The sequence below is a fragment of the Cylas formicarius genome, unplaced genomic scaffold, assembly GCF_029955315.1.
Source record: "Cylas formicarius isolate icCylForm1 unplaced genomic scaffold, icCylForm1.1 PGA_scaffold_1__22_contigs__length_36826433, whole genome shotgun sequence".
In the NCBI taxonomy this organism is placed as follows: Eukaryota; Metazoa; Arthropoda; class Insecta; order Coleoptera; family Brentidae; genus Cylas; species Cylas formicarius.
The window spans coordinates 16,945,842-16,969,370 of record NW_026844264.1 but is presented as its reverse complement, the minus strand read 5'-3'; the positions used below and the strand labels follow the sequence as shown (position 1 = coordinate 16,969,370).

Here is a 23,529-nt window from a genome sequence, read left to right as displayed (position 1 = left end):
TTTTAATGCAATCAAGTTTTAATAACTTCAACAATAAGTAACCGCGGTTCGTGGATCGGGCGGGTGCATTGCTCGGGTCAATGTCCGTCCTTCAGCTTATGGCACGCAGATAATTAGCGGGACCGACAGGTATACATATTTAGATTTAGTTTTCTTACGACCCCGGTAAAGACGGCTCATTTGCATTGCATTGTCTTATGCAACTTCATGTAAAACTAGCTTGACGATTATTGGGGTTTTAAGAACTCATAAAATCCCATCATCAACTAATGACCACGAAACGCAAATACGGAGAAAAGCACAATATACAGGACGGCTCACGGGTGCAAGGACCAACAGATTCACTTAAAAGGTGCGTATTAGGCGGAACATCGACCAAAATATTTTAAGCACTGAGTATTGCCGCTTCTACGTGAACACGACAATGCCCTCCAGACTTTAAATGGCATCCCCTATATATTATTATTATTATACGTTCAGGTTTTCCAATATATGTTTACCCAAAAAAATCATTTTTGCAACTTAAATTTTGTTTGGTTTTTATTGTGACATAATTTAAGAAACTTCCCTTGTAATTTTCTACCGTGTTTACTTAAAAGAGTTAGAATTCATAGTTAAAAATTCCCCTGTAATAAATTACTTTTTTTAGCTTCAGCAACATATTTGAGAGCAATAAATAACTTAGGCTTATATATTGATGTGAACAATTTCGAAGAAATTCTCCAAATACCTTATATATTATTACTTCTAATTATCTACCCTGTAATATGGTATTTATTAAATAGTTGTCCAAACTTTAGAATAGTATCTGTTCCGCAAAACCATAGGGGTGGGTGGTTGGTTCCCTTTAGACAATTTGTGGTTTTGAATTAAAACAAATTGAGATACAAGTCCCACATAATAGAAATATATTTTTTACATTTACACTGATAAAGCAGTTCTGTATATAAATAATATGACATTTATATGTATGATTCAAATCATTTATATTTTTTATGAACCATTGATCGTTCTAATATTTCTTATTTCTTTTTTTACGTTTTTAAACATTTTTACTTTTAGAAAAATTTCATGGAAGTAATCAAAGCATGCTAGAATAAAAAACAATGTAATAATATGTCATGTTAAAAAACGAATATGCATTATTTTTAAACATTTTTACACATTGTGTTATTTACTTGAAGCCTAAAATTAGAGTGAAGTATATTGGTTTTTGATTCGTGATAGTGCCGATAAAATGCCATTGCAATTATAAATATTTGGTGAAAGAAGGTTGTGCTTGGTTAATCAAATAATTGACCCTTGTTACCTGTAACTGCTGTTTAGGAAGTGAGTGTTAATCCCAATAATAAAAAAAGAGTTCTTTAAAATCAATTATTGTATATGGATTATATAAATTTAATAAAACAATTTCGCTTTATTTAAAAAAAATCATTATTTCCGTAGCACCTTGGCAACAAGGACAATTTCTGGTTGATGACGTGCCAGGGATTTTGTTTTGGATGACGCATATCTACATATTGAGGAAATAGTGGAAGAACTATCATTTACGAAAACAGGTTTTTGAGAAAAGGAGAAGGAACTAAAACATTACCACTAACTTTATTCTCAATCGAATTTTTATAACTTCCTAAAAAATGGTAACAATGCACCTTATCCCGATTAGTCTATTTGGAAGCCGACGACAACGAACATAATGCATCTCGACGGGCAAACGGCTCGGCGGCCAGTCAGCAGCAGCATTTGAAGACGTGACGTCATTGGCATAGTCACAAAGAAGTTTATCCGACGGGGGTAGGCCAAAGAGGGCGGAGAGGGGCCCGACGCCACGCGGACATTGAACCCGCAATGTTTACATCGAGTAGGGTCGGCCCTGAATATCATGTTGTTCTGCCTGGTGCAAGCCGGGCCCCCCTGCTTCACCGGTTTGACTCCACGTGCAACAACTGCACCGAGCGAGGTTGCCCGCCAAAACGGTAGCGAGAAGTTTGTTGTTTTTACGACGCAACTGTTAATGTGTAATTTTGTAACGTTAGTTGTGGTTAGTTTAGATGGGATTGCGGAACATGTAGGCTAATCGAAAACTAATGTAAATAAAGCATGTGAAAAAAAAACAATATTTGTATTTTTAGAGATAGAAATTGAATCTGATTGAAATTGATTAGATGTAGGCGGATTAGCTCTTGTAGTAAAAATAACAGAATTCCTGGTCAACATTAATTTTTGAAAAGGTGAGGCATTGATATCTATTTCAGAAAACAATATTAATAATGTTTTAGCGATTTTCTGCTGAGCCAAATGCTGAACTATGTATGTTCTGCAATTAAGCATCTTCGTAAAACGATCTTCTTTTAAATGAATACCAACTCGCTACCAATAAAAATGAAACAATAATCGCAACATGCCGTCTTAGAAAATTATTCAATTATTTATTTTAATATCAGCACTTACTATATTTAATTGATATTTATATAATAAAAAATAAAGTTTTCCGACAGCACTCTGAGAATTTGATGCACATTTCACAATGTTTTATCAATTAAAACAAAAATTAGCTAATTATGGGTAACTCACAAGTAACATAAATATTTTTTGGTAGCTATGAGGCAAAGGTCCAGAATTTTTCAGTTGAGGAACATAACATGACGAGTTTTAATACCGGATGTGGAGATATTATTGAATTAAAATAGGACAATCTATATTTGTATTTTCCAGAGCTATATATTTATAGAAACTATTTTAACGCGTATTTTTTAAATGGTTGTGATGGTTTAAATTTGGAAAGGACAAAAAAGGAGGGGAAGTTTATGGTACTTAGTTAATTAGACGGAAGAAAGACTGTTATTGGTGGAAATTAATTTACGGGCACGTTTTGGTCTCATTCGTATTACCAATAATCTAATAAAGAACAAAAAGTTATTGGGTTTTAGAATACCTGCTTTAGCAAAGCTTTTTATTTAATTTGTTGGCACGTACACGTATAAGACGTGCCTAAACAGTTTCGAAACTACTAACGGAAAACATTTAGGAATGCCCCTTCCAATCTCTCTGCTTATTATTTTACCTGTCGCAAAAACAACGCATTAACAAAAAAAATTGATCATTTTAATTAAGTTTCAATCTCCAACATTACCAATTTATTTGACGCAAACAGAAAAATGTTTCCGCAGTTTGACTCCTTGAGTGAGGCAAAAACTGCACAAAGCCATCAACTTCCTGATGCTACTTAAGGTCCATTGCAATTTTAAAATACTTTACACGACAAACACCTTCTACCGCGGTTATAAAGAATCAATCAGGAATCTCGAGCACGCGTATTCTAGAGTGTCGTTAGTTACAACAGCGAACCCATCAAAAGTGACCGTTAGAAAGCAATATCAATTTTCCGTTCTTTAAGCACAGTGCTCCAATTATTGTAATATGGTAGTGCATACGGGAAATGGGCATTACTTGCTTTTTGTGGAATGCATTTCATGTCATAAGCGGTGTGCGCAGTTTCCGCAACTTAAGATAAATTCAAAATGTCTTGTAATTATGCGAATTATTTAGCTAACAAAAGAAACGACTTGATTAATTTTCATACGTTAAGGTCTGAGTCTGTCCGTTATATCGAGTGTACGAAATTAAGTGCGCACTTAACTCTTGACTACTTTTTTATTCTTAGGTACATAAACTCTATTTAAATTGGAAGCTAAAGCAGGATGGTTGTCCGAAAATTGTAAGGAAGTAGAAGTATACGAAAAAAGACATGGCACCTTCAATATGTATAGAAAAATCAAAGAATTGACAGGTATTAAAAGATCAGGACAAGCTTCCACACTAAAAGACAAAGAGGGCAAACTAATTATGACATGAAACAAAAACTAAAGAGATGGTCATAAAAAATTAATGGTCATTAAAAATTGCAAAACCGGAAAATCTGCTGGTTCAGATGAGATTCCACTAGAATTACTGAGGCTCAGAGACGATAGCACAATTGAGATAATAGATAATAGTCAACCTATTTAATACCATTTACAGAACAGGCACCATTCCAGAAGATCACACATTGAAAGTATTTTGGTGTATTGATGCAAAGTTGTCTAGATATAAACCAGGATCTTTATGTATATTTTATAGATTTCGAAAAGGATTTTGATAGAGTTCGTCTGTATCAAATTCTCGAGAGGAAAAACAACTTTTACTGCTGACTTGATCTCTAACACAAAAACTGAAAGAGTCAAATCATGCTGGAGGCATGGACTCTGAAACAAAACCATATCAAAAACATTGAAGCATTTGAAACGTGCTACCATAGGAGAATATGGAGAATATCATGGACGGCCAGTGACAAACGGGGATGTGCTGTCAAGAATGGGGAAAGAACGAGAACTAATAAAAACTATAAAAAGAAGAAAATTGAAATATCTGGAGAACTTCCTGGTTACAAAAACTGAGAGATCGGTACGGATATATCTCGACAGAATTGTTCAAAGCCGTAGTCAATAAAGCTAGAATAGAATCTGTATTTCGGGAATGGAATGCTCTATATATTTTCCAGAAAAATATTGGGATAAAATGAAAGACATAATCGATTTATCATAAAAGTAAAAGAAATTTTTAAAACAAAAACTAGATTAAATGTTCATTTTATTCAATGTATTTTTTGCATTTTGCTTTGCAGGTACACTGCCGTCCTTGTTAAAAAATAAATAAGTTAATAATTCACTTATTTTTAGGTTTGGAGTAGTTTAGACTAATATTGTATAGAGACTTTTATGTTCCAAAGAAGATTGGCAAATAGTGGAATTAAAAATATACATACACACATACCATTAATATTTTGAAATTCTAATTAATTCCGAAATAAAAATAATAAATATATATAATAAATAAATAAATAATTCAAAATCTTCAATATTGCAGATTTTTATACGATAACGAATCAGACGTAATAGATATAGATTTTATTGTTTCAAAGGCAACCCGAAATGTTTTTAAGTTTAACATTAATATGAACAATAAATAATTTTGTTGGTCATTTTATTTTTGCGTGCATCCAGTGCAATAGTTTCGTATTTTTGGATTCTACAAAAATAAAAAAAAGATGGCAATCGAGTAAATGGTAAAACTAAAGGGTGCTCGATTGAAAAGAAAAATACGTTTTTTAGATAAATAATCATGTTCAATTGTTTTTCCATTACTACCGCTTTAATCCGTGGAAAACATTTATCCACCAAATTAACTGACTTCGTGGATTCAATAATGATGAAATTAGCTATGGTGCCGACTTGAGTGTGTTTACGCTATATAGCAATGGGTAATCGAATTTAATTGGATCACAATAGTGCCGGAAGCGGGGTACTATCGTCCATTCCGATCCTTCCTTTTCACACACAATGACTCGACTTAATTATAGCTTTTTAATAATCTAAGTTTTGTGAGTATAATTAGTATAATACGCGCCTTACAACTGTTTTCGTATTGTTATCAGTCGGCGAGCAGAATCTACTACTTCCGCATTTGGCACGAGTATAGAAATCCATAATCGTATTTTGGATTCGCATCCTTTTTGGGTTAGTTAATTCTTAAATCATTATCATTTGAAATATTGTGTGTCCATATTTTCATGTCAAACTTTTTCCTTGCCATATTATCTTTTGTACTTGCACTTGCTCGATTAGTGTGGTCTATTTTATGTTTTTGTGCTTATTAATTCTTTTCATTTCAGTTTAAAAATCTGAAAACCAAAAATATTAGTTTTCTGCGGACAATGAGAATCAATTGATAGCCACGGTTTTTTCTGATAAAGTTGAAAGAAAGAATTTGATCTATTTTTCAAGAAACACAAACAAATACGTAGCCTCAAACTTAAGTTCGAATATCACATTGATCTACTAAGTATAATTACATTAAATAGAAGATATCGAGCAAATGCAAGCGTAACTAAAGGATCCAGAGTAATACTATTTTATTTATCTGCCGTTTTGTTTTAAATTACAAGAGTTTAGAGGTTTTATTCAAAATACGAGTGCCGATTGATCCAACGATCTTTTATTCAATTATTTTTTTTAATCTTTAGTTATCCAACGTTAATTACAAAATAATTGCACGGGGCACAATTATTAATAAGTTTTTAATAGAAAAAACAGAAATGTTTTTTTGACTTTCACTGAACTGGATAACAAAACATGTGAAGGTCGCTGACTCGGTAGGATTCATCACAGCAAACGGTGGCCGCGAGACGGAGTTTGATGACCTGGGAGTAGCAGGCTGTGGTGGCCAAGGGTAACCCTAAGTTCTGTTTACGGCGTCGGGCGCAAACCAAGGATTGTTGCATGCAGTTAGAAGGCGGTTCATGTTTTCGTGATAAACGATATCGCATGAAAAATTCGGTCTCATTTTTATTTTGTGGCTTTAGTTTACATTTGCGTTTTATTAAAGCATATTTTAGGAACTTGTGTTTTGGTTATGGTCTTTTTATTAAGAAAATAATAAATAATTTTCAAAAAATTATTAAATATGAAGAAAACCTTGTTTGTTCACTTATCGGACGTCTCAAAAAGTGTTTGGGTGTCATTTATCGGTCTAGGAGGCGCAGACACATAATGTTTTGTTTTGAACCATTTAACATAACAACAATGTTGTTTTTTTAAGAGCATATATTGTAGCAATAATGTGTCATTAAATAAGTTTCAACAATAAAGTACAATCGAAAAATTTTATAGGTATGTAATAGTGATTTTTATTTATTGTGAAGAAGTCTTACTGGACAGGTTTAATTACTATTATACAAACAGACGATTCGGACATAAAATAAATGTTACACCTATCGGAATCCTGTTTAAACTCACATGAAATGCCAATTTTGAACAGTTTTCAGACGTGACCGACTACAAAACTATTAAAAGGATGATATAAAGTGTGATTTCATTCTTGCAAATATTAACAACAATAAAAGTATCAAGCGAAATATAAATTGCAAAATATGCGTCGACACAAATTAAGAAAAGACTAGCCTAAAAGATAATTCCCACATAAACACGTTTTTCTCAATGCCAACACTTAGAGAGAGACCTTGTTCACTTACGCAGTCTCGATTTGAATAAGTAATAATTGAATTGAACGCTACTAGGCAAAATTTTGTTCTTTCTGAACGAAATTAATTGGTAAATAAGCTCGATAATTAATTAATAATTTTTTGTTTAAATAAGCTAAGCCAATTTAAGTTAAGTATTTAAATTCATTAGAATTAAATAGAATAAGTACATTAATAAAACTTTTTTGTAAAATTGCACACTAGCATCTTGTACGTAATTACACATTTTTCAAAAAGTGGACATTGCATTAATATATAATTATAAAGTCTACCCTACCTCCCTAATGCAATTACACCAATAAGTCAAATTTATGTTTGCCTTATTATGTGTATTTACAATGATTATGGAGTACTTTTACGTAATTTCTTTACGTACAATACCTGATACCATGATATTAGGTATGTCATTTTTGAAAAGCATTATTACACTAATAATATTTTGTAACATTCCCTCCCAATTTTCGATTTAATATTGCTATGGCGTCTTCATATACTGAAAAGGAAACGCAATGGCAGCACCATAAGTATACAATTAAAATCTCTTTTTTTGTACAATTATGCTGTTGCTATAGCGTTCTTCATTTAACACATTAAAACGCCATAGCAAGATTGAATCTAATCACATCCACAAACCTGTTGACTATTAATGGGTTCATGATTACTGGTAAAATTCCCTTACGAGCTCATAATCCTTATTAAAAAAGGTATGTTTACAGAAAAAAGACATGTGATTTGTGTCTTTTAATTTTAATGACTATATCACCACCTATAGAAAAATGGCTTGACATCATACCGGTGGCGATCCGTTAATATGATTGGTAAAATTTACTAGATTCATGGTAAAATCACATTTAATTTGAATTTGACTGAGAAAATTTAATGGTTCGTTCTTATTTGAACCAAAAGTACGAAGTAAGTTATATTTATTACAATATAAAACATATTTTCTATTTTCGACTGAAAGAACGACGGCCAAAAAATAATAAGGTTAAATGACACACGTGTAGTCGGCGACACTTCGTAAAAATGGTAGCTGACGCCTCCACATATATATAGAGCAATTCAGATTGTTTTATTTAAGATTGTGAATTGAGCATTGTCATGTTGAGAATGATTGATATGCATATCATTGAAGGAGATTTTATTAATATTTCACACATTAACACATTTTATGAGGACATGTGGACAAATTTCTTTGTTTTGAAAATACCAAAAAAATAGTTAGTTTTTCCTCCATAAACACTCTTTATCGATTGATATGAAGCTTGCTGCTTTTGTTTGTTGTAACGATAAGAAAGAGTTTGGGTTGAAGATATAAGTTGCTTTGGGGAACGGCACTGAAACTAATAATTTGGATCTAATCAGGTTAGAATTACTCACTTCCTACAACAAATAAATTGACCAACTCTCATCAATTGCTTTTGAATGGGATTATCCAAGATTATTAACTAAAATTTCGGAATTTAAATTCAGGTAAAATTGTGGTCCGTAATAGAAAATTATTTTATACCTATCTGTGTTTAATATTCTTTGGTTTGGTATACTACTTAGTTCAAGTTTATTAATAACCATTCTTATTTCGTGTGTAATACAGGATGTGTTGAATCGTGTGCGAATTATGCAAAATATGTGCGAGTCTAGTGTATCTCAAGAGATGCTCCCGCCCAAATGTAGAAAACACTATTCTATTGAGACTAAGGAAGTTATAAACAATGTTTATTTGACTCTCATTGAACGTAGTACCAGCAAGCAAGCATCTTTAGAAGAAACGGCCACATTGACGAAAATTCCAACATCAACTGTATAGAAAATTGTGAATGATCCCATTTCACCGAGGAAAGAAAGAAGCGATGCTGACATTTTCTCGAGTGTAGATGAAAGTGATCAAGATATAAACGGCGTAAAATTTACAAGTTATATAAGAATAACTATTTTGCATGCTGGCTCTAAAGATGGTTGGATTCCAAATGGACTTTCTCTATCTGCGAAAAATATTAATGATTCTTCTCTGGATTACCACCACCGCTGATTTATTTGAAAGTTGGTTTAAAAACAAACTAGTTCCAAACATTCCTCCTAATAGCGTAATTGTAATGGATTGTAATAAATGTAAGTTATTCCTACTCATGTAACACAAAAGCAACAATCCAAAACTACATGTACAATAACGAAATTTATTTTCACGAAGATTATACCAAAAAGCAATTAATTGAGGTTCTACAAAGCTTGAACCTACAAAAGGAACACGTCTGTGATAATTATGCAAAAAATCTAGGGCATACAGTTTTAAGGCCTTACCACTGTATATTTAATCCCATTTAATATGTTTGGCACCAAATGAAATCTGCCATTTTTTCCCCGTGTTAACTCCAATGTCCTAAGTTTTTAACATCCCTCCACAAAGTTTTTTACGTAATTTAAGTAGGTAATAAAAATAATTTGTAATTTTATTTTAGATTTAAACATAAATACATACATAAATAAATAAATATTGTTTAGTATCTTTCCTAACAAAACCTGAAATAATTAAATTCTAAGCAAAGTACCGACGTGCTCGGCCATATTTCATTGTTACAGCTGGCCCGGGTCTTTCCTTAATTCGTATCAGTTAGTCACTTTCTTATATCTATGAACAGACTGTAAAAGCTCAGGAAAAAGAATGGATCAAAAAGAAATCTAGGAGGAGATTAAAGACATACAACTCCTGGGAAATCTTGCTGAATGGAATGCAAAACATTGCAAAATAACTAAATTCAATTAAAAGTAGAAATATATACCTAAAGAATACACGCGCAGTGATTTTTTGCCATACATTTCTTTTATGAATATATTATAGCAGAGATTCAATAAATTAGCATACTGGCTGTTGTTATAGAAATCATATTCAATTTGTAAAAATTAAAGTGATGAAGTTTTTTGAGCGTCATTCTGGCAAAATATTCAGTTAACGAAAGTTCAGTTGACCAATGTAAAAAATATTTTTAAAAAGGTTTATAGTGTCGCTAATATGCCACTCAAAATTCAAAGTGTTATTTGCGAGATAAGAGATATAGCCTTATATTAATTTTAGATATGCATACATTGGAACTTTCGTTTCGCCACGGGTTACGATCATGTACATGACCATCACTAAAAATGCATTACGTCACTTTATTTGCGCGTGTAACATTTGCGATCCGCCAACCGGCAGTTGTTTATTACTACAAAAATGAAAACGACCTTCGGCGGGCTTACACGTGCCAATGTTAAAAAGAGACCTCGTAGCGAATAAAATTACGCGTTGCACAAAGTTCCAATCGCCAGCCGTGTGCCATTTAACGTTCGGGCTACGATCGCGTATACACTACGAAAAATATTTATAATTGGCGTTAATTATTCCCTTTTAAGTTTCACAAATCTTAACTTTGGACAGTACCGAGAGTAACTGTACCAGATATGTGTGGAATAATTGTTTTCCGATTGTCGACACAGGTGAATTTCGAGTATTTGCGACCATCGCATTCTGTAAATCGTGGTCTGGCAAAGCAGCTTGTCGTTACTTGGTTATTTCCGCGTAAAATGATCGTTTGCAGCTTTATACACCACCTAAATAACATTTTTCTGCTTCTTTTTCCTATTACGCATTGATCAGATATGCGCAAAGTGTGAGTTTAAGACGTCAGCTTCATTAAACACATCGCTAGCCACTTTGGGCGTTACTTTAGTCACGGGTTTGGAAGTGATCGGATGTTTTCGGTAGGTTTTAAATACCGATGACATTTTGACGTTTGCGAGTTCTGATGATCACGTCACACGTCACTCAGTGAATGTATCCGGCGCTGTTTCGCTTGTGCCAAAACAATCTCTTGTCGTTTATCAAAATCAAAATGTTGCATAATATACTATTTCCAATTCGTACAATAGCTATGATAATTTTCTAATCAAGTTTACCACTTCTTCAAATTTTACTGCCTCCATTTAATACCTGACATAACTTTTCCGTACTTTATGGAAAACATTTCATTTAATGCTCTTGTTTTAAAAATAATGCTCCAATAACGATTCTAAATATAAAAACTTACATTAAGTAATAAAATATAAGTAAAAAAAGAAATAGTTGTGTTGAAAATCCTCCTACATGTTACTGTTCCGTTCAGAAAGTAAGGTTTTAAATTCATGTAGTTCCCAGTGCAATTAAGTGGTGGGAAAGCCGATTTGGCTGGATTTTGATGGAAATCGATTAGCAAAAGTTACTCTTCGTCCCATAAATCAGATTTATCTCCACTTATTGTACCGAAAACTACATCAAACGTGTGGACATCAACTTGCGTCAAACAGTAGCTCCAAGGTGGAATTTTGATTTATTGCATCAATAAAATCATGAACCCAGTATAATCGTTTGCAAAGGCTTACTTTATTTACCACAATTTTAGTCAAAGGTAACCCGGCTCCGCCGGCACCTTTCGAGCCTGTGAAATTTTTTTATCAATTAATTTTTTGTCTTGTATTATAATTATGGGTTTCAAATCCACAATTATATTAAGTTTTAATGTGTATACGGTATTAAAAGCACATATGCTTTTTCGTCATACATTAAATTTTTAGTTCGTATTATATGGTGACCTTGACTGCACGCGACGGATGGATCAATGAAAATTTGTGAATTAAACACTAATAAAGTATCTGCCATCGCAATTCTCATTTTTTCTGCGACAGGCGAGTTATCTAAGCTCAAGGCTAAGGTTAGGAATCCATTAAAATAAAGATAAATTCGCGACAATATACCATTAAATACCACTGCCACTGATAAACGGGTATTTAAGCAATACTATGCCGTCTGGTAAAACAATTACGTTTTTTCCTTTCCACGGAATAGTAATAAAATTTTAATGGTGAATCGGCGTATGCAAAATGTGGCACAAATCTTAGCCCTAGTAATTAATTTAACATTTAATTAATTATTTCTGCGTTGTTATAATATTCAAATCAACTGCACATTTCGACATTTTTTGAGTACTTCAGGAGAATCTAAGAAACTTTTGTACGAAACTTTTTTTCGTATCTTCTATGGGTTTACAGATAGGGGATCGTTTCCTTTAGCACACTGTGTACATATTTAGGTAATTATGTGCGTCATTTAAGTCTGTTTTGAAATAATAGTCCTACAAAAAATACATACTGCTAATACATCTTTTTTAAACATAAAAAAGAATTAATTAATTTGAATATCCAATTTCAGAAATTAGATTATTAGAATTCATTTTTTACTAACATCAAAGAAAATATTGTTTGGTTTCGGCAAATCAAGCTATTTAACAACGAGAAAATCGTATTCTCCCATTTATATATGAGCTAGGGAGGACAGGAATCCATATTACTCACTATCTCTTGTCATTTTAAATTTGCTTCACTTTCTATCACTGACACTAGTAAACAAATTAATAAATAAATCTTTTTTTGTACCTCTCTTTGATTCCAGTAGTTTCAGTATGTCTTTGTTGGACTAGGGATTTAACTTAATTTATCCCCTTAGGTCAAATTTTCATTTCATATAATTGCAAGGCAAGCCCACGGACCTTTACTATTCATTAGAACTGTTTGAATAATGTATTCGGAGGGCGCTCGCCAGTTTGGATGTATTTATTATAACGCGAACCGATGAAACCGTCAGACATGACGAATTAATTATTTACATTTCGAATCACACTTTGGACTCATGTTTCAATCGATGGCATCCCACCGGTGACAGTCTGATGTGTCGCTGATATTTCGATTGCGCATACTCAAAACACGGGGAGTACAATGACGCAATAATATTATATTATATGTATTAAATTTTCGCGGAATGTGGCGTGACGTCATTATTTGAGTTATGTTCGATATCTCACCGAAGCGGATACTTTCAAGTTAGGGTGCGTTATAAAATGGCGAGACGCGCGACAGTCGCGCCTTAACAGCGCGAACGACGAGCCTAGTTCGTCAAATTTATACGGGGCTCTCAAGTCCACCTCATGCCACGCGACGTCTCGGGGCGATCCGTTTTCACTCGGTTTTTGGCGCGAGCTCAAAAGGATTTACCCGTCTGGTGGGATGAGTTCGTGGTAGTCTTCGCAGTGAGGTAGCCCACGCGATAGTTTTTGAATATGGAATGGTTGAAAGAAAGCATGCTTAATTTAGTAAAGGCTTATAAATTATTCAAATATTTGTGGAATCCCAAGAATAAAGTTTGCTGGAAGGAAAAAATAAAATCTCTATGGGAACATATACTAAAAATCGGTATTGGTCACTAATGTGGGCGCGCCCGATTTTGGCCGTTTTTTATATAGAACTGTGCGTCCCTTTCACCGAGGTTTTCGTTTCTTATTTAATAAACTCGATGACATTATTAAAGCACTAGTGCAAAAAAAACAACAAAGCTGTAGTGTTTATTCTTCATTCTTCAGCATGGTAGGTCTTGCCTTCTTTGCTCCACGCACTAAATCTCTAAACAATCTCTAAAAAAAGTTCGTGCGAGGTTCATCGGACTTTGCACTTACCACTCGGATCACACAAATTCACAGGGTGAGCGAAAGACCAGAATGTCTTCTTATTATGTATGTATTTAATACTGTCAATAATTGTACAGAGTATCCAATTGTCATTGTCGACAGTTTTGACTTGTATCGTGTATCTTACTTATCTTTGAAGCTATACAGTTTTCGTCATCTTGACTAAAATGTAGCATTTAAAAGGTACCCTCACCCTGTGAACCGTTTTGATCTGATAACTTATCGAAATACAACAAATTCAATGCTATACCCAGAATAAGTCTACTGGGGCAGCCTAAAATTGGTGTGGCCGCCAAGTTTTCTTTAGTTTTAAATGTTTTTATTAGATTTCTCACAGTCTAATATTTACTAAATTCCGAATGCAGCATAACTGCATCAAACCAAAATCAATCAATGAACAAAAGATTTTTCAAAAACACCCTGTATTTTTATATTCGCACGTACATGATTTAAAAGTTTTAGCAACCATCGACAGGGATTCGGTAAATCCCAAAAACCAATGAAATAATTTCTAAATATTACAGTATGACTTTTCTATTTATTAATACCAGATTGAAAAATTATGAAAATTCTTGTTCAAATTTAATTTTTAGGAAAAATTTAACCTATAAGCCGAAATTACAACAAGAAAATAAAAATTGGACTTTTTGTTTAAAGAGTTAAGCGCAAGTTAAATATTAAAATTATTAACACAATTTTAACCTCTACTCTGATTTTATACTTAGCCGCGCCCCTGCCCCTGTGCTAACTGCGTTTTAGGCTTTTATTCAAAAACCAACGTCGCGTACAGTATTATTTATCTGATAACTCTTTTAAGGATACACCTACTATAAAATACTTTGTCGTTCGCTACGCCACTGCTTCACGGATTTTACAGTTTGGAGTTAACGTACTTTTCGGCTGCCGTTCGCAGAAAGTTCGTTGTCCGCAAATTTTGGCGCTGGGCAATCAACTTTTTATTGAGCGAGGTCAAATTGTCTGATTCAAGTGGAGAACAAATAAATATATAATGCATTTCCTTTAGTAAGACAATTCTTCAGGAGAAAATCTGTGATGAATCGGTAAGCAGTGAACGAACCTCAGTTCTCATCTGGCCAAACATTGTCGCTGGATAAACGCCATCTTACAAATCCGACAAATATGTTCCACGTTTTGTAGTAAATATTTTCAATTTAAAATTAAACGCAGCGGGAATGAATAATACACACAAAAATTCCGTAGTATTTTCGCCAGTGACGAAAAAAGACGGAGGTATTATTGAAAAAATTGGCACGACCGATCTAGCAGGATCTATTTTAAGCTCAAAGTGCGTAAAACGTATAGCTTTAGTTAATAAACACCCATGACATTAAGAAATGTATAGTGAAATGATTAGTGTAGCGGATGATGTCTATAACATTCATTATTATACAAGGTACAATGCACGAATACTGGGTGCATTAAAGGGATTTCATCGAAAGCAAAAAAGATAGCAATAATTATCAGGAGTCATATTCTTTTGTAAAAAAGTAATGATTAGTGTGTTTTCCGGGTTTATACTACCATGGTCGAACCGATTTTCATTTTGCGAAGACTTAATGGTTATATTTTTATGTGGATTGTTCAGAGTATTTTAAAATAAGAACCACAATAAAACCTGTATATTTAGTAAGCGAACCTCGGTAACTTAATATTTTTAATTTGACTAAGTGTTAAATATTTGATAAGTTCGTTTCGTAAGAGCTTTCAACAAGTTTAGGAAAGTCGTTTCATCCATTCCCATATAATTTCTAAGATCATTTTGATTATTTTTCGAAAGAAAATCCTTCTTCTAAAGATACACCTCCGATAACCAATTTTTTTTTGCATCCACTTCGATGTTTTCTTGCGATTCAAGTCAATCCTAACATTCTCAAAATTAATTGCACCAATGCGTATAGCGCGTCTTTTCCTTTTATTGTTTTGCATACTTGTTTTCGTAATAAGAAACCTACAATTGATTATACATAAAACTACACTTCAAAAAGTATAAAGATGTCAGATGAAGTCAGGATCCCGTATTAGTATAGATAGACGGTTTAACCTATGGGAGATCAAATCCAAAGATTTATCTATCCCTGTCCGATTCGAATCCACAGTATTCAATTCAATCTTGGTGGAGAATGTAAGAAACATTCCCAAAATTTAGAACTAACGGGAATGGAGCCATTAATTTCATTTTTTTATATGCATTGTTCTAAATTTTATTTTTTTATTTGGAAATTGAAAGTGTTATGAAAAAAGTACAAGAGACGAAGGAGTTTCCAAATAAACCTGGCTATCAAAATTTGTCGAAATTGGTTTATCAACTTGAATATATTTTATACTTTTTCAATGACTATTAGTTTTTGCGCAAGCCTGGGAGTATTTTAGAGCAGCGTGTCGAAAGCCTTATTTGGAAATTCGCGTATTGAAGAGCAAGAATAGAAACGCGAATTATTCCAACTAGCAAACCCGTGACAGGTACCTTGAATTTTGCAACACAAATTTCCAATTCAATCTTTCCGAAAATCTAAATTTCCGGAAAAAAGCGTTAGCGGCCAGAGTAGAAGTAATTTTCCAGTGCGAACTCGTACACGAGGAGGATATTTCGTCACATGATTGATAGGCAAGGTTATCGAGCTACTACCGCTGCAAAACCGACAACGCACGAGTATGAATATGATGTTTACAGCTGCAGCTTTAGCTTAGGATCGGCCGGCGAATAACCAAAATTGCGCACCGGCCCGAAGCATGTATTCGACGTAAATGATCTCGACCTTGCCACGCTATCTCTACGTCAGAGGTGTCAAGTCAAGTCTGTTCTGCGTGCGTTTGTCTCCAAGATAAAGTGCATGACGCTATTTTACGTACGACTTGATTAATTACACCGAAAAAACAAAAAAACAGTTACGAGTTTGATGATTACGAAAAATCATTTTTTCGTAATTTTCGATGCGAGTGATACATCGGGTCATTCCTTTTCACTTTCCAAAACTGGGAAGACTACAGGATTGTGCCATTTCGTGTGAAGGATCAAATAATGACTTGCGTCTCGCACTACAAAACTAGGTTATTTTCCATTGTAGCATGATTTTTTTTTAATAACCCTTCTTCCTAACTACATATATGTGTATATATATATATATATATATATATATATATATATATATATATATATATATATATATATATATATATATATATATATATATATATATATATATATATATATATATATATATATATATATATATATATATATATATATATTATATATATATATATATGATGACACTATATTCCGGGATATCATCCGTTCGCTCGTTGAACTCCGACTGGAATCCTGCATCCGACTGGAATCCTGCATCCGACTGGAATCCTGCAGACGTTTCGCCAAAATCTCACTTGGCATCTTCATTGGCATTTTGGCGAAACGTCTGCAGGATTCCAGTCGGATGCAACGTTCCAGTCGGAGTTCAACGAGCGAACGGATGATATCCCGGAATATAGTGTCATCACATTTTTCCATCCGTGAATCAATACGTGAGAATATATATATATATATATATATATATATATATATATATATATATATATATATATATATATATATATATATATATATATATATATATATATATATATATATATATATATATATATATATATATATATATATATATATATATATATATATATATATTTTTTTAATTTTTTTTTTTTCACGTATTGATTCACGGATGGAAAAATGTGATGACACTCTATTCCGGCATATCATCCGTTCGCTTGTTGAACTCCGACTGGAATCCTGCAGACGTTTCGCCATAAACTCACTTGGCATCTTCAATGCTCGCGCTCCGAAAACACTGTTCGAAGTGGATCAGTTGAAACGTTGTCGAAGTTCACAAACAACTTATAAAGTTATCACAATATGGAATTGACGAAGAAATATGCTCACCCAGAACGTTATTGAGATGCAGGTAACATTACATCTAGGCCTTAAATTTATAAATAATTTATTTTATTACATCTCTCCGAATAAAAACGCAAAGAACGCAGTTCCCACGACTTAAAAATTTCGTTATCTATAAAAGCGACCTTGAAATAAATGCGCGAACAAATGGATGAAGAATAGAGTATAATTTACTGATCGATGACTGTCATAAAAATGAGTATTTACGCACACATTTCGTTCCGCAATAACGTGGTCTAAATTATTCGTTTATAAATTATTATGAAATTAATGTGCGACCGCTTTCTTTACGTTCGATTTAATATGAACAAACGCATGTTGGATTTTATTGGTGCGTCAAATGTTATTACCGCAAATTCACTCAAGTCACGCGAAACTGGTCGCAATTAAGTTATTTTAGAGAAAACCTGCTTCTAGAAATCCGAAGGTTTACTGCTATATAATTTATATTCACTCCCCACTCTAAAAGACCCAATTAATGAATCAGGCCTGCGCAAAGTGTTAATTCAAAACGTCAGCGTCATTAAAGACTGTCGCGAGCCATTTCCGGTACTTTAGTCACGAAGCGATCGGATGTTTTCGGTCCTCGAATGAATGTCATTGTGTTGTTTTTCAAAAGTGTACCAAAAACCTAATGGTTGTAAAAAAAGTATAGTAATTCTCATCACTTTATTCCGTTTATGGATAACATGATGATACGTCATTAGGACAAAATTATACGTGTGAAATTGATGGCAAATACGCAATATTTACGTTTTTTTTAAGCCAGATGTTTTTCATTATGGAGATATCTACTGGGTCACTGCAATTACTAATATAACTCTAATAAATTTGGACATTTAAGTTACAACATTGTTTATACTTGGCGTACACATTTTTTTACACATTTGCAAAATTATACGATACATAATTCGTAATCTTTCTAATATTGGTTAATTTAAGAAGCAAACTAAAACGTTAAGAAAAAAAATAATATGAACTCTCTAAGAAACGCAGACCTGCAGCAAATTAAAGATGAAAGTGAACATGTTCGTCAATAACCGTAAGCTTCCACATTAATATCGAAAGATTGTTGGACGGAATATGTAATATGTATCATATGGTTAAACCATACGCATCGACCAAGGCCGCAAGTGGGTGTGTTACATAATTTGCCACATGATGGATGGCGGCGTCGAATGATATTCAGTATAGAATTTCAGATCGTCTAAATTTGTTTATCGATACCTACGTAATAAATGTAGGATTGCTCGTTTTGCATGACTTATTTGAAATTTAAATGCGTTTACTATTTTAACGTAGAAATGAATAATAGTTACTAATATATTCTACCGACAATTATAACAAAACTACTGGGGCCGGTAAAATAGAACGGCTTAAACCCGCCGAGGTCCGACTTTCACTTGAAAACGGAAAATATCAATCGATTATTACACAAAATAGAAAACTTTTAATACGTACCTCTACCCGTTGGATTAAACAAGCCGCGTCGAATAGCAAGTTGCGCTTTTGAATCGTGTTTAAACACTTCAACTAACTTTCTATTCTAAATTCTTGAACGTTAAAAACGCCACGACCGCAATGTTTACAGAGCGGCATAGGTTGAATAAATTATTCAATTTATGTACAACTTTTACTGTTAGCTAACGTTTTAAGCAAACAGATTCGCTACCACTTGAAAGGACTCGTTTTAAAATAAACGGATTTACTCCTTAAGAAATTTAATTCGCTTAGTGTCGCGCACTCTTGGTGTCTTCTTCCGTTCAGTTGTTTCCCGTTATGTTATCTTATCATTTTGTCAATCTGTGTTTTTCGAAATTTCACATCAAATTAATTTTTGCGCTCCGGAAGGTTTCACAATCGAAAAGCTGGGAGAGGAACTGTATAGCTTCAGACTAGCGACTGTTCAAGATTTTTTTAAATTTAATCCTGTATCTATAACGTACAAGAGACAGTTAATGTTATTAGAAAGCAATAATTACATTTATATGTACTTTCGTTTAGATATTATTATTTTAAAGGACGTCATTTCCTCTGATTGTTCCTCTTATTAAAACTAACTAAAATTTACAGAACATCAATATGCATACAGGGTGGCTCACTAGTGCGAAATTATGTTCTATCTCTTGTAAATTATTTGATCTAAAAATTTTAAATTGAAATTAGTTGCAATTCTACAGGATATCTCAAAAGTATCTTAGTTCGCCTAAATGTTGGAAAAATTTCATGGTAAGTTCCTTCATTCATCTCTAGTTTGTACAGGCCTAGAAGCACCACAATACCCCAGTTCTTTTATAGGACTTCGAAATGCACAATCTATGGGCTACAAATCGGGTTCCTTAATTTTATCGAAATAAATAAAATAAAAAACATATTTTTTACAAAACTTCTGGTTTCCCCCTGCGTCAGTTTTTGTTGAGTCAAACTTGCTGACGTTTTGCCGATCATCCTATTGGCTTCTTCAGAGCTTAACTGCAACTGTTTTACTACTTCCGTTGAATAATTATTTTATTTGTTACAGACAGAAGAATAACAGTAGATTTTTGATTATTCGCAAATAGAGTTTCAAAATCGGCACTTTTGCTTGTCATTTTTAAAGTTTATCTCCTTTTAAACAAAAATAATATTTGCACAGTTAACGATTACATATACAAAAAAAGTATTACAGTAGCCTGTAGAAGTTTCTTTAAAAAAATAATCAAAAACATGTCAAACTAATGAAAAATGAAAAAATGAAAAACTGTTGAAAATAAATATAGCCATCAGCGAATTAAACACTATTCAAAGAAAATAAAATATTTTTTTTGGTTAAAATAACTATCATGGAGATACGAAAGAATCTCGCAATAGTGAGTTACCCTGTATAAACCGGTAGTAGATATTAACTGCCATAAACGGTTATTAAATTAAAATATCTCCAAGATGACGTTCCCCATGGCTGCTCCGTTCTTTTATCTAATTAATCAATAACTGGCAGATTAATGCGTATACCTATACGAAAGTTGTAGCCTACATGTAGTCGTTCTCCGATAATGGTGTTTCTAAACAAATTAATGCGAATCCTCAGTTAATAATAGGTCTTTAAATCGAATGGAGTAACAGGTTGAATAACAGCTACATTAAAAGTTTTACGATAAAAGGAATTATTTGACATTTTCATTTCACGGTATGAAGGGCGAGCGTTTTCAGTGCAGTTGTTTACTTGCTTTATTTGGTCAATTGCAAACGCGCTTGATAAAAAAAGCAGATAAAACAGAAACCAGTTTTCATGAAAAAGTTTCACAAAACCTTATCCGCCAACTATGCTTTTCTTACTACGTTTTAAACAACGCCCCTGTTATTCTTTAAAATCGCACAATTTTGCACCAAATAATTATCGACGTCAGTCAGCTAGATAAAATGTCATTACTCTACGACCATAACATGTTTATGCGTATAACTTTGACAAGATAAAATGTTGGGCTAAGCTGAAAGGCTATCGATCGTTTTCGCATGAAGGGGTTGTCAATTTCACTGATATCTGTTTTTGTCAATGTTGCCACATGAAAATGAAGCCGTAGAAAAGCCCGTCCCATGTCAAGCGGGGTAGTATATACAAAGTCGTGCCGCCCTTGCGGCGATGATTTCATAAAGAAATTTCGTTACACAACCACCAATTTATCGCGGTTATGTAATTTGCAGAATTGGTCAATTTATGGGAGAACATGAATGCTAATTACTTTTTAAATAATAAAAATAAATGGTTATTTTTATATTTCGGTCTCTATTTCGATTAAAGCTAATGTTCAGTTTTGCTTTTTGTGTGCTTGTATAAGAATTAAGAATACGTACAGAGTACTCCAATTTTCAGTGCTGCCCTTCAAGTGTATTGTGAGCAGACTTTTTTTTTAAACTAACACTTTTATTTTGAATTGCTCCGGCACTAAAAAATAATCGCAAACAAATTGCAAAAATTTACATCGAAATTCACACTACTTCCGTTGAATAATTATTTTTTTTGTTACAGACAGAAGAATAATAGTAGATTTTTGATTATTCGTAAATAGAGTTTCAAAATGGCTACTTATTTGCTTGACATTTTTAAAATTCATCGTTCTTTAAACACACAAATAATATTTGCACAGTTAACGATTATAATACTTCCCCCACAATAGAAACGATTTGAATAATTCATACATGTGATATTAAATAAGAATTGGCGACACAATCAAACCCATTAACGGTAAATTCAAGATTGACAGTGACTTTTAGTCATGAATTTAAATTGCTTAATACGTGACTAAGTAATCACAGGTCACGTTACGGAATAATCATCTGAAAGCGTTAAAAAAACCAATATTACCCATCGATATAAGAAAAATAAGTAGGTTATCATAAGAACCTAAAAAAAGTTTACACAAGGATATATTATTCAGCAAACTTTGATAATATCTACATACAGGAACGTTCTTGTTTGCTTCAAATACCACATTTGTCTAATCATAGGTATAAGTGAGGTCAGTGAATTCTAATAGTTTGTTTTGCAAAAGAGTGATTTCAAAAAATTAAAGATTTAAACGTCAAGGTCTTAAAAATTATGATTACACGTGTTTCACTCAAACGGACATCAGACATACAAACACGTCAACTCAAACGTACAGAAACACAAACAGTTTGACCAACTCTTTTTTTGAATTGCGAGTGTTTAATAAAAGAGTGAGTGAAATTTTTAGGTACATTTACGAAAACATTCGATCTTACTCAAACTCGTGCCCAAAGTACTGAAAACGACCGAAAGGTTTCGCGAGTGGTTAATGAAGCTAACGTCTTGCGTGACACTGCGCACGCCAGATCCGTGCGTTATTACGTATTTTAGTGTACAGGGTAGAAAAATTATTTCTGATTCGGATATTTTCTGAATTTCCGAAAACACATATTATTGAAAAAATTGCACTACACTAAGCATATGAAACAGCCGATTTTTTAGAGATATTTAGTTTAATTTTTTAGTTAACATTTTAAGAAATTTTTTCGTTCAGTACTGAAGCATAACATTGAAGCTCCCCTGCCATCATCACTAAATTGTATTTAAATATATATGCTGTATTTTTGACTGTAGAATCACAAGGTTTAGGAGACACACTGCAATTGAGAGAAGCGTGGAAATGCGAAAGAAGGTATGTGCCAAAATTAAATTTTTGAGATAATCAAGGAAAACTAAACAAACTAAATTTACAGCAATAGCTATGGCTGCCGGGGTTCATAAAAATCAGACGAATGCAGGTTACGGAAACATAATTTTTATTAACCAATGCGACCTTATTAAACTGATAAAAAGACCTACAAAAACTCTAAAGTTAATTCGCATTGAACATAGATTTGTCATATGTGATATTATAAGTAAAACTTAAAGAACCATAACAGTTTAATCAAGCTGGAAAAAAATTATATTAACTTAACAGAAGAGAAATAAAATTTCAAATGCAAAAAAAACACTATTCTAACAAGTTCCTATAAAAAACTTTGTGTGCTTGTTCTGGCAAAAAGTCAATCTTTGATTTAAGGGACTTAATGGGATTACACTTTTTAAACTTTCGAAAGTTTGACCCTTTTTTAAAATTTTCGTTTATGCCTAACTAACTAACAAAACCGGACTTATTTTGCTCTATTCTTACAACAGCTTTACTTATTTTAAGACTTGTCTTAAGATAAGTTTAAGCTGCTTCCTCAATATCTCAGAAACCAGTTTTAACTTTAAAAGGTGGAGTATATTTCACATGAAATTATCTCTGGGCATATTTAAAATGACATCTTTCGGCGCAATTTGCAAACTTACTTATTACGATATTCCTTTTCTCAGGGCACGCGGCGGGGCACGTATGACAATTCTAACAAAATGTTAATATATCAAACAATGGCACATACCCCCTTTGACATTTCCATTTTTGAATTGGTGGTAACTTAAATTAGAG

General features: G+C 33.0%; 1 protein-coding gene across 1 annotated transcript in view; it reads right to left on the bottom strand.

The window, feature by feature from the left end:
• The window catches only part of LOC132696119 (zinc finger protein 395), a 68,494-nt gene that overhangs the window by 8,994 nt on the left and 35,971 nt on the right, over window positions 1–23,529 (bottom strand). The gene's annotated exons all lie outside the window — the stretch shown is intronic.